The following is an 18,683-nucleotide window of genomic DNA, read 5'->3' on the forward strand; positions in this document are numbered from 1 at the left end:
ACCAACTGACAAGTATGATATCGTCTTATTAACTGAAGGAACGTAAATTCTGTTTCTGGGAATTAAAATCGTAGTAAGTCGATGTGCCTGATCTTGCTTTCATCGAAAGTGCAGGAAACGTTTCTTCAATCCGATTTATCCTGCAGTGCGTCAAGGATGAATAAAACATACAAAATATCTTATCCCTGGAGAGAGAACCCAGGAGAAATTATTGCCTTCTTTATGCTACAGAACAGGGGCACAGGGTTGGCCATGAAGCTTCCTTCGCCGAAAAATGGCGCATGTAAAGAATTCTCAGACGGATTATTCAGTGCCTGAATGATCTTATTGTCATCTGTATCTAAATAAGTTACCAAGTTCTTAAATAACATCAACATCACACCTACCATTACAATTAGTTTTTAGTATAATAACAGAATAATCGGCCGGTCAGAGAGCAAAATATTAGTAATATAAGTATAAGCATACGTAGTACAAATCTGTATTCAAATTTCGCGTTCAATTTAAAAGGGCTCTGATGCTATAATAGCATTGGAAGGTAATAAGATGTATCTTTTTTGACTGCAGGTGCCTGAGGAGAAAACCGATCTTTGTTAACGACCATGGAGAACGTTAAGAGATTGATAGACGATCTGATATTTGCTGAGAACAAAAAACAAATATTAGCAGAGAGGGAACCTTTATTTATGATATTAACTCATTTTGCTCGCGTGGAGAGAGAGCTGGAAGTCCTTCGTGAGAGCAACAAAGACGTCGAGGATCTGAGAACAAAAATCCAGGACTTACAGAAGCAACACGTGATTGAAATGAGAAAAACAAACTAAACCATAAACGGACTGATTCATGTAGTCTCAAGTATCAAGGCCGAAAACGTGAATCTGAAGCAGCAGATTAAGAGCTTTCGTGGCTGCCACTATCAGGAATTGGCGCTAGCCCGCAGTGAGAACTTGGACGAGGATTCCAGTGAGAACTTGGACGAGCATTGCAGTGAGAACTTGGACGAGGATTGCAGTGAGAACTTGGACGAGGATTCCAGTGAGAACTTAGACGAGGACTGCAGTGAGAACTTGGACGAGGATTGCAGTGAGAACTGGGACGAGGATTCCAGTGAGAACTTGGACGAGGACTGCAGTGAGAACTTGGACGAGGACTGCAGTGAGAACTTGGACGAGGATTGCAGTGAGAACTGGGACGAGGATTGCAGTGAGAACTTGGACGAGGATTCCAGTGAGAATTTGGACGAGGATTCCAGTGAGAACTGGGACGAGGACTGCAGATTAGACGAGGCAGACGAAGTTTCGGCTCGTACCTCTGAAAAAGCCGAGGTTGTTCGTTCTCCAAGTACGGTCGAACATTCAGAGACCGGCCTTCCGAGGCTCAAGGACGTCGAGCCGCTCCGACTTCTGGGGACAGGTGGCAAGTACGATTTCTTGTAGTAAAAACTTAGGAAATTAACTGTGGATTTCTCTGCTTATAAAACGTGGCCCTGATCTTGTGAACCGCTCCAGTAGCAGTAAATCAACTGAGACAACAGCAATGTAAGTGAGAAGAGTGGAGCTCAACCTCCGTCTAGGAACACTCACGCGACTTACATTTACGCAAACGAATCTGCAGAAACAATGAATATTTTAGACGTCAGACATTTGCTAATATGAACAAGCGTTGTAGGATCATAATCTTCCTAAACTCAGAGCCAAGTCTTGATTAATAATGTTCTATAAAAATTAAGCGTCAGAATATCAGAGAACGTTTATTGCTTCAAGAAGATGGTTGCAAATAGCTCGGAATTTTGTTCTGCCGAGACTAAGGCAATCAAAATTTTCTCTTTCCGAGCTTTCAGAACGACGACACTCGTGGCGAGTGGTTTAATTGCTTCTTGGATAATGGGCCTGTGCAGAACGTGAATCGAAAAATATTACCTTTAGTCATGAAGGCTTGATATTGCACACACAACGTTTTACAGAATTCATGTCTTAGTGAACAGAGAGGGTCTACAAATATCAGAGCCCTTGTTGAGGACTAGTAACAGGAAACATGACTGGGTGCTGTTCCAGGTTATGGAAAAGTGTACCTAGTGCGGAAGATCGGCGGCGTAGATGATGGCACTAAATATGCTTTAAAGACGCAAGACATTAAGAAATTATGTCTTGTGAGGCTGGCCGCCAACAATATCGAACCGAACGAGAGTTACTCGAGAAGGGCCTGCAGGCTCCATTCATGGTTGGGCTATACTATTCATTCCAGACACAAACGAAGTTGTGGCTCGTACAAGGTGAGTAATTTTGAGACGCGGAGTAAACAATACAGCGATGCGCAGTGGAGTGTCAGAGAGGAATGTTGGCAGAAACACAGTAGTTTCGTTATTTTAAATAGTAGTATGGAAAGTCTTTTGATAGGCCTTTAGGCGAGCCACAGGATCAATTAACGCTGTAAAAGTTATTGTTAATAGCAAGCTTAGTAACACTTCCTTGGGGCATAAGCCTCTTTCTTATGATATAAACAAAATCTGAAATAAAAATGTACAATCGTCACTCAGACTAATGTACAATATTAATTTTGAAAGTAAATTAAAGGTTTGCCTAGCGCCTCAAACACCCTCATGCCAAACCTGTGCACGTAAGCAACAAGGTAGACCCTCACTCATAATCATGGTTGACGCCACAGCTACAGTTCAGATTGGTTAGGGTTAGTGGTATTTAAGTTTAGCATTAACAGTAATAAATGTGACAGCTTAGTTCGAGTGAGATGTAGCAGAAAAGCAAAATACTGATACTGCATCTCACCACCACAATAAGAACGCAAGATGTACCATATTTCATCCCCTCTGGCCAAGGACTTATTTGTTAATTTGTTCCTTTCAGCTAAGAGTCATACACCGAGACCCGAAACTGAGAAATATATTGGAAGACATTCAAGGGCAAATTGCTGTCGAGGATTACGGCTTATGCAAATAGTTTGTCTGCTCTAAAGAGATTAATTATTGATCCAGTTCTCCTCGGATACGTTAGTACTTCTGAATACCTTCAAGACATATCTACGCTCTTCCTCGGTATGTTCATTTTTACATGTTACCTTTTATTTTTACCTTATTACATTTTGTCCTCTATACTCGTTCTTTCAAGTTCAGTAATATTTATAAAATATTTTAAATTATTTACGTTACAGACCAATGTTGAACCACTATCACTTCAAAATATACCCTCACTCCAATGAATTTGGAAGTAAACATCATCAGAAGTTACACAACAACAGTAATTAAGTTTTAGTTTATAAGATTATAATATTTAACTTTTAACTTTACACCTGAAGATGGTTCAATGTAACCGAAACATGTAGTAAAAAGTTGTACCAAACATGTAAATGATATTTTAATATCTTAATGTATAATTTTATTTATATACAATTGTGATTAGACGGGAAAAAACAAGAATAATTAAACGAGCTTCCGCAAAATCAATTGTGGACAAGCTGTTTGATGGTTCGTCATTACTTCTCTCTGATGTACAAGGAATATTTCTCTCAGCACAGGGAACCTGGATTTCAGTCTGATTTATATGTTTGGCATAAAAGTATGAAAGGAAACGACCAGGTGTACCTGAAGTCTGGACATAACTGTCTGTCCCTTTATTTTTTGGAAGTCTGACATCCCGCCCAATGCGATTGTGACTTTAGACGAAATCTGCATTTTTTCGAGGGTGGCTTCATCCAACCCATCAAGGTGGACTTGGCGAACAGCAGACGTTCACCTCTACATGCGTTGTACAGAAACGAAAAGATCACTTGGAATAAACCCCTTCCAGATGTGGGGTCACGAATCAGGTCGCCGCACTTGAGCAAAATTCAATAACAAATTACGTAATGCAGCGGTATTTAAGCGCGATGCGATGCTCTGCTCTCTGAGAGTCTGGAACGAATGGTGCTGCGAACAGGTTAGGGATAACGTACTAAGAGAACAAGACACTTTTATATGATTCAGAGGAGAGAGATCGCATCGACAGATCAAGAACGGAGGAAAACGAATTGGCCTTGCTTAAGGCCCACCTGCCCCAGCCTTTCCTGAAGCAGCTCAAGGTCGCCATCATCGAGGAGACGCCGTGGCAACCACCGCGGCCAAAGGGGAGAATCGAGCCACCGCCGGCAAGAGAAAAGCCAACGTGCAGCGACAGACACCAATGGAGCCAGTAAAATAGTCAACACAAACATAAAAACACGCAATGAGACATTAGCCGTTGACCAACGTTTCGGGGGTCATACCGCCTCCATCATCAGGGCGATGAGGCAGTATGACCTCTGAAACGTTGGTCAACATCAACCAGACTACACAGCGCAACAACCCAGAAGACAGAAATCTAAGGGGTTTGTGTTTCAGAATGCTCTACACCCACAACCTGGGCAAGGAGATGCAGAAAGAGGTGCAGAAGGAGGGGCACAGGTAAGTCCTCACAAACGGGTTCTAGCAATGTCTTGCGTTTTCAAAGCGAGGTTCTGCAATTTTAGTGAAATTTAGTGTCCGTGCATAAAAAAATTCTCTTCTGTGTGTCTGTCTTGCACCTAACTTCTGAGCTTCAGTTTCTCCATCAATGTCTAAGGGGACTAGATCTACCCCCACCACCTGGGCAAGGAGTGCAAGGAGGGGCACAAGGAGATGCACAAGGAGAGGCACAGGTAAGTCCTCACAAACGGGTTCTAGCAATGTCTTGCGTTTTCAAAGCGAGGTTCTGCAATTTTAGTGAAGAACTGAAGGAATTCTTACGAAACACGTAAATAGAAAAACGCACACTAGAGTTCCACGCGAATCAATTGTTCAAGGCCAGGCAAAACAAATCAGAAAACGTTTCCGAATGGATTCAGAAAGTACAGACACTAGGCTCAAAATTAAGAGAGGCCGCTCTAGCAGACTTCGCCAGTATTGTACTGGAGTCGATGTGCAAATATCGACACTGGCCAGCGCCTTCGTATGAAGGTCGGTCCATATTTACAGGGTTGTAGAAAAAGTGCGTCGTGAAGTAGATAATATTGTGCTGGTAAAACGTTTTAGAAAATCGAAAGTGCTTATCTTATATAAGAATTATTAAGAAATCTGTGATCTTTGCCAGTGGACGTCGTGATCTCTTACAATTGAACAAAGTTTGAGTTGAACAAAGTTTGAGAGACATGGAAGGAGGTGAGCTGGCCTTTCTGAAGGCCCACCTCCCTGAAGTGTTCCAACAGGTCCAGAAGCAGATCCTGGACGCCATCGCGGCGGAAAAGCAAAGACAGCGGGCAGCAGTGGCAGCAGCATTAAATACAGCAGCTACGACCGTGGTCGGAGGGCCTACTCGAGCCAACACTGGCAAGAGGAAAGCCAAAGAGTTGGACTTGTCCAATTCGAGCGGTTCGTTGGAACCCGCATCCAGGCGCCCGGCGCCCGGGCCACTGTCCGGAGCCCAGTCCCCTTCTCTGCCGGCACCGGCAAAAGTTCATCGGCCCGATGGCCCGTCGGTAGCAGCATCATCATCCACCGCTTCCATGAGCAGGACAGTGCAGCCCTCAGCCAAGGGACCCGGCTCCCAGCCGGGACCCTCTTCCTCGATGGAGGTGACTGGGGACCTGTCCGGGCCGCTCACTGGTGTGTCATCTGACGCCACTTCTTCTTCCAACGCTCAAGTTGACAAAACGGCTCCGGGGGAGCGCCGTAACAAAACCCCGGTGTACGTCTCTGGAGTGAAGGACGTACGCAGCTTCCTGCATAGGATTCGCGCGGAGTTGGCCTGCGGGATCGTGGCGCAGATGAAGGGAGACCTTCTGGCTCTTGTGCCTGAGACCGCCGACGGGTTCCGGGCCACCGTCAGGGTCCTGCGGTCCCTCGATGAGGGCGAGGGTGTGAGTTTTCACACATTCTCCCTCCCTGAGGATCGGTGCGTGCGCCTGCTGATTAAAAACTTGGGCGTGCGCATGCCCGAGGCCGAGGTACGCGAGGAGCTGGCCGCCATGCACATTGCTGTGCAGGGGGTCATGCAACTGCGATCGAGGCGCCGGGCCATGGACCAGGACGGTGACCGTCCCCTTACGCCACACTTTATAGTGTCGGTAGCACGGGGCCCCGACGTGGCGAAAGTGCGTTCCCTTACTGAGATCTGCGGTCTGCGGGTCAAGGTAGAAACATATGTTGCACCGAAGGGGCCCATGCAGTGTAAACGGTGCCAACGCTTCGGGCACACGCAGCGGAACTGCGGTTATGCACCCAGGTGCGTGGCCTGCGGGGACGCTCACCCATCCGGGTCGTGTGCCACCCCCAAGCAACAACTTAAGTGCTGCAGCTGCGGAGGCAACCACACTGCGAACTATAGAGGTTGCAGTAAGTGGAAGGAAGCCAAGACGGCCGCTGCACAGCGTGCGAAAGGGGATCGCGGCCGAAAGGACGACGTCTCCACGCGCCTGCCAGCGCCCAAATCGGCGCTAGCTAAGCCTTCCCTCGAGCAGGAGAACTTGGGCCCTGGGTGGAAACACGTGGTCCGTGGTGGCCGCGTCGTCAAGGCTGCGGCTATGAAGAACCCCGCCCCAACGCCAACTGGAGCCATTGTACAGACTGAGCGGCAGACTATCCCCAAGGGCGGCCGTGCCAAGCCCGCTCGTCCTGTGGCGCCGGTGGCAAATCCCACTGCACCTGCTCTCACGAAGACTGACCCCACCCCACCCAAGGGTCAATCACCGCTCCAGGACATCTCAGGTATCCTGGAAACCCTCTCACCACGGGTCTGCATTGAGTTGACACGACGTCTCCTCGCCGCGATCCATTCACTCCCCCCCGGGGGGTCTCGTCCGCGAGCCCTCCTCAAAACCGTTCTCCTCTTCATGGCCGACAATGACTGCACGGCCTAGAGGACACGGTAGCAAGGCCTTGCGGCTGGCTTACTGGAACGCCGACGGTGTCCGCGACAGGAAGCTGGAGCTGGAGCAGTTCCTCGGTGACTACGGAGTCGATGTTTGCCTCCTGAACGAGACGCACCTCACGTCGGGTCGGGCCTTGAGGTTCGCGAACTACGTTTGCCACCGTACGGACCGCCTGACGCTAGGGGGTGGCACAGCGATCCTTGTCCGCAGGGGCATTGATCATTACCCTGTGCCGGTATCGGGTCTACAACAACTAGAAGCAACCGCCATTCACCTGGTACTGGCAACCAGGAAAGTCAAGCTAGTGGCGGCATACCTCGCACCCACCCGGCCATGGATAGAGTCGGACCTGACCGAGTGCTTGAGCGGGGGTTTCCCGGTCCTCTTGGCTGGTGACCTCAACGCGAAACACACGGACTGGAATTCTAGCCTTATCTCTGCTAGGGGCTCGCTCCTGCGTGATTACGCCAACAGAAATTCCTGCTTCATCTACGGGCCGGATTCTCCAACCACGGCTCCCTACACACACAACGCCACACCTGACGTCCTTGATATTGTCCTCATCAAGGACTTCGTCCTACCGGTGCACCTGACTGTCTGCCCCGCACTCAGCTCAGATCACCTGCCCGTCCTCGTCGACACCACGTGCCGATCGTCCTTTCAAAACCTGCCTGATCGCCCGGACTTCGCGAGAATGGACTGGGCTGCATTCCAGGCTTGCCTCGAAAGCAGACTACCGGGGAACCCCGTGGTAAACGACGAGGAAGAAATTGACAAGTGCGTCGAGGAGCTGACCAGTGCTATCCTGGAAGCCACAGCAGCGTCCGCTCCCAAGCTTCGACCCCGCATTGACAGGCGACCGCTTCTACCCGCTAGTATTCGAGATGAAATACGCCTGAAGAATCGGCTGAGGAGGCGATGGCAGGTCACAAGAGACCCCGCTCTTAAGACTCAGGTCAATCGACTCCAGAGGTCGGTGACCTATCGTCTCAACGAGTGGCGGAACGAACAGTGGAGCGACACGCTCGAATCCTTGGACTGCGAGGACCAGTCGCTTTGGAAAATGACCAAGCGTGTGATGCGAGTCCCCACTCCGTCGCCCCCCTTCTTAGTGCCGGGAGGACTGGCTCTCTCGAACCCCGATAAGGCAGAAGCCCTAGCCGACAGCCTTGAGGTCCAGTTCCAGCCGGTAGACTACCCGTCGGACCTGACTACAATTGACATGGTTAACGAGGCGATGCGAGCATACGAGTATGCCCCTGTAAATGAACCAAAATTAACCAGTCCATCGGAGGTCGCCCAGGCCATCAAAGGACTCAAGCTTGGCAAGGCTCCGGGCCCCAACGGTATACCGAACAGGGTCCTGAAACATCTTCCACGACGCGCGGTAACCTTTCTCACGAAAGTGTTCAACGCGGTCCTTCGCAGGCAACACTTCCCCTCGGCATGGAAACACGCTCGAGTGGTGTCCATACTGAAGCCGGGGAAGGACCCCACGCTACCTTCTTCCTATAGACCCATCAGTCTTCTCGACACGGTCGGCAAACTCTGCGAGAAAATCCTACTAACGAGGGTCCTACACGAGGTCAGTGAACGCGGGCTGCTGCGCGACGAGCAGTTTGGGTTTCGACCCAGACACAGCACATCGTTACAGCTGGCTCGCCTCGTCGAAAGGGTCAACAGAAACCTTGATGAGAAGCGGCTAACCGGCGCGGTTTTCCTGGACGTGGCCAAAGCCTTCGACACAGTCTGGGTCCAAGGCCTCCTATACAAACTGACCGTCCTCAACTTCCCGTCGTACTTGGTAAAAACCATCTCTTCCTACCTCGCTGACCGGACATTCCAGACATCCTTCCAGTCGGCCATGTCCACACGTCGTACCATGCGGGCTGGAGTTGTGCAGGGCGGAATTCTCTCCCCTGTGCTCTTCAGTCTGTATGTCAACGACATACCCACACCGTCCCGCCACGTCGAGTTAGCACAATACGCGGACGACACGGCTCTAGTAGTCACGTCCCGTAACCCAACGCTTCTCGTCAGGTATCTGGAGACCTACCTCAGTAGACTTGAGCTCTGGCTCAGGGCCTGGAGGATTGCTATCAACGTCTCGAAGAGCACCGCGGTTCTCTTCATTTCCGCGAGAAGACACATCCAACAGCCCCGAGCAGTGCAGTTCCTCGGACAGCCGATCCAATGGGTCAAAACAGCGCAGTATCTGGGGGTCACCCTTGACGCCGGGCTTACTTGGTCGGCGCACGTCAACCAAGTGGGAAAGAAGGCAGCGCAACGATTAGGTGTGCTAGGCCCGCTTATCAATAGGAGAAGTGGCCTGTCAATCAGGAACGGTGTACTACTCTATAAGCAGCTCATCCGTCCCATAATGGATTACGCATGCCCGATCTGGAGGTCAGCTGCCCACAGCCACGTCCAGAAGCTGCAAGTTCTGCAATCCAAGTGTCTTCGAATTGTTACTAACGCGCCCTGGTACGTTAGTAACAGGCAAATACATGAGGATCTGGGGGTCCCTTTCTTTGCCGACCACATCAGAGCACTAACTGAGAGGTTTGACTCGAGGTTAGCTGGTGTGGGGAACCCCTTAGTTCGGCAACTCGGAAGACACTCGTGCCGAATGAGGGCTGCCAGAGTTCACCCAAGGGCAACCGAGGGCGACTGATGTTCAGCAGGCCAGCCGAAGCCATCCCCAAAAGACGGCCAAGTCAGCACAACGAGTGGTTAGACTACTCGGCTACCCTGACTGAGGTTTTCCGTGCTTTCCTCAGTTGTAAGGCGAATGCCAGGGTATAACTTAATAGGGGCACGGCCCGCCACCCTTTCCCCCGATCATGGAGGCCATCAGCTGAAGTGATCTTCCCCCCATGCCGCAGAGGCCTTCAGCCGAAACGGCCCCTCCCTCTCTGGGTTCATACCCTAGAGACCCAACCAACCAAATTCCTTCGACAACTTGCCTGACAGGATAACCTCCCATCAGCAGCAACAAATCCCAGTTTGAATGGTCGAGGCTCCCGCCACGACGAAACCCCGTTAGCGTTAGCAAAATTTCCGTTCTTATATTACGACCGTTTACCATTTCCAGCAATGTGTCTTGTGCGCAGGAATGGTTTCACCTAGGTAGGGACGATGCTTGCGCTTGCGCAGGCCTCTGCCCTCAGTTAGCTTCTTTGGTTGGTTGGTTGCACTCATCTCTACTCAGTGTGAAACATATGGTGGTGTGAGCAGCTTGTAGAACAAGATAATTCTATATATAGTGAAAATCTTTCCTGCAACCTGTTTAATTTGTTATTCAAATCTTGCTGCCTGGGACATGGAGGTCTCCAGCTCTTCACAATGGGTGAGTCAAGGGTTTCCTACTTATTATTTCGTTATCTTGAGGGATTTTATGTCATTCTTAAGAATTCAAATGCTAGCAGCAACACACGTCGGCCATCATCAACAAAGTTACTTGAATTCCGGCTAAGCTAAACAGCTGATAGGGACCTATGACTGGGTCGCTTGTCACATTCAGACATTGTTAAAGGTTGTTTTCAGTCTTAATTTTTTCGTCTAGAGGAAAGTTATTGTTGAGTGAACAGCTTAATTTCTCAGGATCGTTGTTTTGTATTACAGATTAATCATAAACTGACTTGTATATTGCAATTAAAGCTTTGAAACGTTTCCTAACATGCTAATTTTAAAGGTAAATCATTGATTAAAAGGAAGCCCTCGTTATCTGACACAGCCTTAATTTCTCTTTCTATAAGTGAGGTCTTCTTAATATTTTCTGGCAGAAACGAAAATCGATAGCAGTGCAGCACAAACAGCCAAGGCACATGCGATTTGTGTGTGACTGGGACAACAATTTCATAATAAATATTAACCTCATGAAGTTGCAGAGAATTCTTGGACTATAAAATGACTCATTTTTTGTCTGTCCTCAGGTAAACCCTGCTGAAATAGAAGATACGAGGATCACTTGCTTCTTGATGAACAGGATCAGGATGCTGGCAGCAGAGAGTAAGTGTGGTTTAATTCCGTGCATGCAGTAAGTTGTGGAGTACAGTCAGTACGATGTTTATGTACGTCTTTCTAGATGTTCAGATATGCCCCCCAGACTTCCAGCAACTCTTCATTATTTTAAGTGATTTTGTCAGAAGGAAAACAAAGAAATGTTACATGCATTGCAATTTTGCTTTTTTAATAGTCATTCTCAGACATTTTAAATTTGCTGGACTTCAAAGAATCATTTTCTAGTGAATTATGTACGTTTACTTTGCTCTCTGAGAGTTGAGACCAAGATTAATTTTGTGTCCACGTGTCAGAAGCCATCTTGTACCTTGCGCCTCAGTCACAAGTGACGAGGATGAGGTCTGTCTGATGGTCCCCCAGGGTAGACACCCATCCCTCTTTCGGGAAGACTCAATGAGAGCCAGGCTGTTTAACGACGTCTTCGTTAAGAAGAATGTTTTCCGGTGACCAGCATGCAAATCCCAGTTTTAAACACTGCAAATAGCAATCAGTAATGCATTGCGTAAGAGACACTGGTTTTTCCAACAAATGGTTCCATCAGCTGGAAGTGACTCTTAAACTGAATTTGGAATTTTATCACGGGCAAGAAAAATGCAATTTCAAAATAACAACTAAACTAACTCTTTTCTTTACGTAGCAATACTCAACTCCTGACGCTGTTTCTTGAAATAACGTCACATGAGGAATTTAACAGACCATTTGATGCAGTCGTGAATTGTTACAGACAAGGAGCTGAAAAACCAAATCCTGTTCGAGCGACGGCAAGGGGAGAAACACAAAGTCAGTCTCCGAGCCGTCAGAGAGGAGAAGGAGAAGCTTTGGAAAGAAAAAAATCTGCAGGCTGAGCAGATCAAGGAGCTGCAAGCAGAAAGTATGTTTGCTCTCATTCTATTTAAGTACGAAGTCAAAGATTACAGGCTGCAAATTGCCTCAGAATGAAATTCTGTTCATTACCATGTTCCTGCATGTCTCTTGAGAAATCCAGATATTCTCCTAGGCATTTTGTTCTAGTTACCTTCAATATTTTGTCTTCGCCCTGAGTTGCAGACTAATTTATGTACCCAAAGAAGAAGAGAGTTTGCTCTCATATTTTGAACTCGAGCCTTAGGAGGTGAAAGGCATTAAAGTTTCAAATTATCCATTTCACAAAACATTTCGGTTCCAATCTTTGCCCCGAAGACGGCAACTCCATTGTTAGTCGAAATGTGGGATAATTTTCAACATTATCAGCTGCCACTCTTTACAGCTAAGGCCCAAATATTCTCCGCACAATCTTGTTCTAAAGAATCTGTGTCTGCGTTCTGCACTTAAAACGTGAGACAAATTGTACGCCACTGCATTAAAAGAGCCATAATTATTTCTGTGTCACTTAACCTTAATTATATATAGCAGATGAAAGGGCAAAACAGCAGACTGAATTGTTTGCTAACAAACATTCCTCATATTATTTTTTAGACCGTGGTTCTGATTTGATACGGTCATGTCTCCTTTTCAAAAACCACAAAATTCTTTGCATTTCGGACATTAGTGATGAGGAGCAACTTTGTTTGATTGTTCCCACAATTAGATTCCTCCACTTCTGCATGAACACCGAAGCAGACGCTGGCTTCGTATTGACATGCGTTTATTACTTAGACAATAGTTTCCCAATGCGCAGTCTGCGAGTCCTAAACACTGCAAAATCCGATTGGAATTACGTCTAACTGGCAACACTGTTCTTAATTGTGGATGTGTATTATGTGAGGTTGCCAGTTTTAATGTCACATAAGGACTTTAAATTTTCATGTTCTGAATAAACATATTTCAGCATGGAGTTTATAAATACAGTCTCCGACCACTCTTTATGCTGCATGAGACATGGGTTTCTGGTCTCGTCTCTTTCCGTCTTTACATTCGTAACAGTTTCGAAAGACAAACTTTCTTGTTTGTTATCATATAGTCAAAAGAGGAATTTTACTATCTAAAATAATTATCGATTGTTACAGACTTTGCTGCAACACAACTAATTGAGAAGCTGCAACAAGAGATCTCACTGGCAAGGAAGAATGACAAAAATCAGGTACGTTTAAACTTTCTGTTGCATTGTGGGGCATGGCTCTGAGTTATTCTGTGCATTAATGAACGATTCCTTGAAATCATAAATACTAAACAGTAACTGAAAATTGTCAGATATTAGAAAAATGAAGAGGTAAGTGCTTTCTAAGGCGTGTAAATAAAAGTGAGAAGTCGAATCCATTTCGGACTGAATCATTTGTTGAGGAGGGAGAAGGATTTCATCTGTAGCCGTCAGAGTGTAGTTTGTAGGACGAAGTATAGCTTAAGGCAGTTACTCGGTGACTCGCGATGTTGATGGGGTCGGACACGAGTATTCTCTGTCAAAATTGAGGGTACCCAAGGCTTTTACGGATGCAATAGCATAATTTGGGTGTATCATCTTTCACTGATGATGCAGTTGTGAACATAGAAACTGTGATAGAAAAGAATAAAGTGAACTGCAGCAGAGGAAATGTTGTATTTTTTGTGAGGTGATGAACACAACACCTGGAGCCTAATTTCAGTCATGTACTGTTTAGGGCTTTATACACAGAGGTCTCTTATTATCTGAGCTGTAGGAAGCATCGAGTAATGTATTAAATGCATGATTAAAGCCAAAAAATGGAAAAATTGTACGTAATACTGTGATCAAAACAACATTTAAGAGTGAACACTTTTGGTTAATGTTGTGTTGCTTTGGTGTCATTCACAGAAGCCTGCATCAAGGCCAGACATTGAAAGAAAAAACAAGAGCACCAGGCCTGTTGGCCACATTCACATTTCACTTAATGAGGTGAAACTGCAACGATCTGAGAACGCCTGGCGACCTGGGCGAAGGAAGCCGGCGACCAACAACGAGCAGGCTGCCCAGACTCAGGTATGTTCCTGGCATTCATTTAAGACAGGATCCTGGAAACAGTCAATAATGCGGAATCTGCCCCAATGCAAGATGGCCGATTGTAACAGTCCTGCACTAAGAAACTTGACAGATAAAAAACCGCTGTTAGTACGAAGTAAGGTCACTGGGCCTACAAAAGACTACCTTTCGGGTTAAAGACGGCCCCAGCAACCTTTCAGTCTATGATGAACAACGTCCTAAGTGGCCTAACAGGTTCTCGTTGTTTTGTGTTCCTAGACGACGTAGTGGTTACGCCAAGTCACTGAACGAACACGACTCAAAATTGAGGGACGTTTTCGGTCAAATTAGAAAGTATAATTTGAAGCCTCAGCCTGACAAGTGCGAATTCCTGCGCACAGAAATAACTTACTTAGGCCAAGGATCACAGAAAACGGAGTTTTACCAGACCCTCGGAAGGTAGCAGTGATTGAAAACTTTCCAGGACCCACAACTGTGAAACAGGTAAAGAGTTTTGTGGGAATGGCGTCTTACTACAGGAAATTTATCTCCAGGTTTAGCAAGATCGCAGCACCATTGCACGCCCTGTTAAAAAAGGATGTACAATTCGTTTGGACGCCCGACCTAGAAAATGCCTTCCAGTCACTGAAGGGGAAATTGATTTCAAAACCCATTTTGCAATACCCTGATTACTCTAAGGAATTTATACTAACAGATCGAGGCGATTCTGTAACAGGGAACAATAGGAAAGGTTTTACCAATCGCCTATATTATTCGACAAGTGAGAAGGAGCTTTTGGCAATCGCATGGGGAGTAAAGCACTTCAGACCCTACCTTTACGGACGGACATTTAAGATATCCAGTGACAACAAACCCTTAACATGGATCATGAACATCAAGGATCCGGGTCCGAGGTTACTGCGACGGCGAATCAAATTGCAGGAGTATGATTACGAAACCGTCAAAGTGAAAGTAAAGGCGTGACTTTTGCGAGGAGATGCAGTTGAAAATGGAGGAAGACTGATCTTCTCCGATGAGGCCACATTCCACATCAGTGGCAAGGGGAACAGACACGATGTCCGTATCTGGGGAACCGAGCACCAGCGTGACTCTCCGTGCCCCGCGAGAAAGTGCTGAAGCGACTGGCGACTCATTTTTGGACATGTTGGAAAGCTGGTTGTTGCCCCAACTGAATACCAATTACGACGATTACATTCTACAAATGGACATTTTCACAGGAATGTACGAGTGCTTCTCAATCGTGTTTTTCCACAGACACAAGGGAGAACGATGATTTATATATTACACAGGCCCAATGGGAAACTCTAACAAAATCTGTAAAGTGGCTGAGTAAGGAAAACAGTGCCGTTTCTCACTGTTGCGTCATACGTGACGTCAGCGTTGCAATGTTATAAATATCAGTCGACACTCGGCTTACGTCAGTCTGGAGCGAATGGTGCCGCAGATAGGATATATGTGTACAAGATTCTTTTATATTTAGTAAAATGTTTGCCTTTAATCTTTTGTTTAATTTTATATTTAGTGACGAGTTTGCCTACCAACTTTTATTTAATTTTTTCTTCAGATCTTCACAAAGGGTGAGTCACAGGTTTCCTATTTATTATTAATATTATTATTTCGTTATCTTGAGGGTTTGTATGTGATTTTTAAGTTATGTAATTAATATATAAATGTGTTACAGATGTAGCTTATATTTGTGCTATGACATGTTCTTCATCTGTGGCTTAGCCGTATGAATGATCTGTAGCTTGTAATTAAATTCTGCTTAGCCGTTCATTTGAATTAGACAATTATACACTAGCGAGTAGTTTTTGCAGGAAAAATTTATCTAGAGGAGGAGTTAGTATATTTGTTAAAAATAATCTGAAATTTAACCAGATAGAGCTAGTGCAATTTTGCAAGGAGCAGGACATTGAATGTTGTGCTGTACAACTTGATATAAATTTTTCTAAATTATGTTTTTTAGCAATATACAGCACCAACAGGTGACTTTGAAACATTTATTAACAAGTTAAACAGCATTATGGAGTACCTTTACAAACCGAAAACGGAATTTGTCATCTGTGGGGATATAAATATTGACTATCTCTTTGATAGCTGCCATAAGCAATGTACGAGTGCTTCTCAATCGTGTTTTTCCACAGACACAAGGGAGAACGATGATTTATATATTACACACGCCCAATGGGAAACTCTAACAAAATTTGTAAAGTGGCTGAGTAAGGAAAACAAATGTATAGTTGAATCGAGAGGACAATTATATGTACAGTAGTAAGTACACTGGGAAAGGATATCATACACAGAGAGGCCCGTAAGAGAAAAAAATTGCATGGACAGACACAAACAAGACCTAAAAACACATGTGAGGCGATCTTAATTTAAACCCAGTAACCCAGCATAAGAGTCACGTGTCTCGTTTACCCAAGAGCAGAATCAAGGACAACGAAGAGAAGGGCATGCAGACGCCTCAACTGTACGCCCAACAGTAGCGGTGACATAACTGGATTTGAACTCCACTGAACACCACTAAAGCGCGGAGAAACGTCCTCACCAGAACCACCAAAACAACAGTAAACCTACCACAAGGACCGCGCGTGTAGTGAGTAAAGTGAAGTGAGAAGGGTGGCGCACGGAATGTCACACCATTTAATTATCGCATTAAAATTATAATATTGTAGTATCGATCATCATCATATGTCGGAATTGGCCATAGCTGTAAGCACACACACACACCTGTCTGTGAGATGGCAGACAATTGGCGTGTAATAAGAGACCTAAGAAAGAATAATTAAAAGTGTAAATTTTATTGTATGATAACATTAATATCCGTTTAATGAATCCTTCTTCAATTGGAGTTGTGTTTTTGGAAGTTAAAAAGTCACCTCTAACTCTCCTTGAGCCGGACTTAGCTCCGCTCCGAACCAACGACTATCCCAACTAAAAGACTTGTTCCGTGATCAACATCCACGGTTGAACAAGTAATTGAAATCGCAAGACATTTTAGTTCCTTGTATGGATGTTAAGGGAGTTGGATGCACGTGGCCACTACAGTGCATCGAAAGAGACACGTGCGTAATGCTGATTCATTGCGCATTGTATCTTCTTGTTATAGCTGGGGGCATTATTAGCATGTGCGTGCATTCTATGATGCCCTCAGTTAGTAAGAATGTAACAACAGTGGAACCTAACCTAACCATCACTTGCCCTATGTACAGTAGTTAATAGTTAACTGCAGTTACTTATTTTTCCATTATTTATTACAGTTCTTCCATTCTTATACAGCAAATTCACTGAAAGTGCCAGTATTTAATTTCAAAATATTACCGTCTATTGCCAATGTGGGTAGAGCATTGTTATTGGGTTGTGTTACTTCATGACATGAACCCACGCCAACCCAAGAGACGGTGCAGCAGTGCCTGAAGCGATGCCAACACCTCGAACTGCCACGAAATGTCACCACCATATCAATTACTATTCAAAAGTATATTTGGAGGCATTTTTAGAATCTCTTAAACGAGACTTTAAAAACAAATGGGCAAACACAGAAATGGTTAACGTGAATGACAGAAAGGAGAATGATAAAATAAAGTGGCTAGGTAGGGAACAAAGATGAATAGTGCAAGAGAAAGGAGGACAATTATACGTACAGTACATAAGTACCCAGGGAAAGGTAATCCTACACGCATAAGTTGTGACAGCGGAACCGGGGCTTTCAAGATAGAAGGTGCTGAGTTCGCTAAACAAATGTTCAGTTCCAAGACGGGACAGGAATCAAGGAACCACAAAATGCTAACGCTGCAATATCCCAAGAAGAGCTTCGTCGAATATTTCAAAACATGTTAACGAGATGTGAAGTCGCCTGCAAGCACAAGGAATTCACTTTGAACATCTTTTGTGATTTAAGGTAAAAACAATTAATGGAATAACATGTATCAGTGACGAGAAATATTCGTAGTTCGCTGTTACCAGCAGCACTGAAACTGATTCGCCGGTCACCGACTGGAAAAACGCGCACAACTTCCGCCCACATCAACAGAGTGCCAGCCGACCACGCAATGCAAGCAGGACTGCAGCCTCATAAATTGTAGACCCGGTACTACTAATCTATCAAATGAGGTAAATATAGATAATTCCTAAATTAATTAATTGCTTATGAAACACAATTCCTTTCAGAAGTCTATGGTCTCATATTATAACCTCTATTCCAGACCAGAATAAAATGCAAATTACTGAATTTGTGTAACATACGGTAGACAACACAAGATCAGCGTATAAAGCAGAGATTACTGAAACAAATGCAACCAAAGTTCACCCACTGAGAAAAGTCAGCGGCATGAAAATGGCAAACCAGAAGGGCACGCCCCTCTATGACATACCAGCAATACTCAAAGAGTCCTACATAGTCTTCACTCGACCACAGACGCAAACACACCACAAATCACAACTCTGACTACAGAACGACTGATCTAAAAAATACAAAACAAGACGAACAACAAAAAGAAACAACCTACAAAAATGAAAACTACAAAACAAACAAATCAATGATAGCTGCATTAATAAATATACATTAGTTTTAAAGATGAAAATAGCCTGAAGATGATGCGGTTGCATTGAAACATGTTGTGAAATAATATAATGAGCGCTAAAATTGTATCGTAATAGCGATGATAAGCGCCAAATTTTAAAGTTTAGCTTTAATAACACCAATTTTAACAACTAAGTTTGTGTATTGACGGAAATAAATAAATATAATACTCAAAGAACTTCAAGAAGCAACTACAAAACAGACATAGAACACTACTTAACAATGCTGCCATTCTCCCCCCCCCCATCAAATAAAACAACTTCATTATTTCTGATTGCATCAATTTCTTTT

The 18,683-nt window shown here is 45.1% G+C and overlaps 2 long non-coding RNA genes across 2 annotated transcripts in view; one reads left to right on the top strand and one right to left on the bottom strand.

Annotated features, from left to right (window-relative positions):
* The window catches only part of LOC147872894 (uncharacterized), an 86,457-nt gene that overhangs the window by 37,978 nt on the left and 29,796 nt on the right, over window positions 1-18,683 (bottom strand). The gene's annotated exons all lie outside the window — the stretch shown is intronic.
* Window positions 2,143-2,968, top strand: LOC147872895 (uncharacterized). Its single transcript, XR_015536678.1, has 2 exons — window positions 2,143-2,272; window positions 2,862-2,968. It is a non-coding gene; the product is annotated as an uncharacterized LOC147872895 (long non-coding RNA).

This window comes from Zootermopsis nevadensis, unplaced genomic scaffold (assembly GCF_977971745.1).
Source record: "Zootermopsis nevadensis isolate Lab colony 2312 unplaced genomic scaffold, Znev_1.0 Znev_ptg000023l, whole genome shotgun sequence".
NCBI classification, from domain to species: domain Eukaryota; kingdom Metazoa; phylum Arthropoda; class Insecta; order Blattodea; family Termopsidae; genus Zootermopsis; species Zootermopsis nevadensis.